The following is a 638-nucleotide window of genomic DNA, read 5'->3' on the forward strand; positions in this document are numbered from 1 at the left end:
CATCACCAACGTCTACAGGACCCAGCTGCTCTCCTCCCAGAAGGAGGATCTCCTCGTTAAGTGCACCTGGTCCAGGACCCACGTAGGCCCCGCCCTCTCCCTCGGCGTGGACGTCGACCCTTACGCCCACCACTGGAGTCCCGCCGCCATCGATTCCCAGCTCCTTAGGAAGACCAAGGGCACCCGTTCCTTCGTCTCGGGCACTTCGCCCGTCGCCCTCCATTGGGACTACTCCATGGCCAAGTTCCCCTCGGGGCCTGAGCCCCTCTCCGACTTCTACGTGGTGGTCGTCGTCGACTCTGAGGTCGCCCTCTTGCTCGGGGACCTGAGCGAAGACTGCTGCCTCAAGAGGCTCGAGGGAGTTACCCACGTTGCTGAGTTCTCGCTGGTGAGCCGGAGGGAACAGGTTTTAGGCCGCAGCGTTTACTCGGCCAAGGCTCGGTTTAGCGAGCAAGGGAAGGAGCATGACATCGTCATAACGTGCAAAGGGGATAACTCTGTTTGGGCGGATGAGGATGAGTCGGAGCTGGTGGTGAGCATCGACAAGAGGAGGGTGCTTCGGGAGAAGAAGCTGCGCTGGAAATTTAGGGGGAATCAGACTGTTTTCGTCGATGGATGGCCGGTGGATATGATGTGGG

At 60.2% G+C, this 638-nt stretch overlaps 1 pseudogene; it reads left to right on the forward strand.

The window, feature by feature from the left end:
* Window positions 1-634, forward strand: part of LOC109824084 — a 974-nt pseudogene extending 340 nt beyond the window's left edge.

Source organism: Asparagus officinalis, chromosome 9 (assembly GCF_001876935.1).
Source record: "Asparagus officinalis chromosome 9, Aspof.V1, whole genome shotgun sequence".
Taxonomy (NCBI): Eukaryota; Viridiplantae; Streptophyta; class Magnoliopsida; order Asparagales; family Asparagaceae; genus Asparagus; species Asparagus officinalis.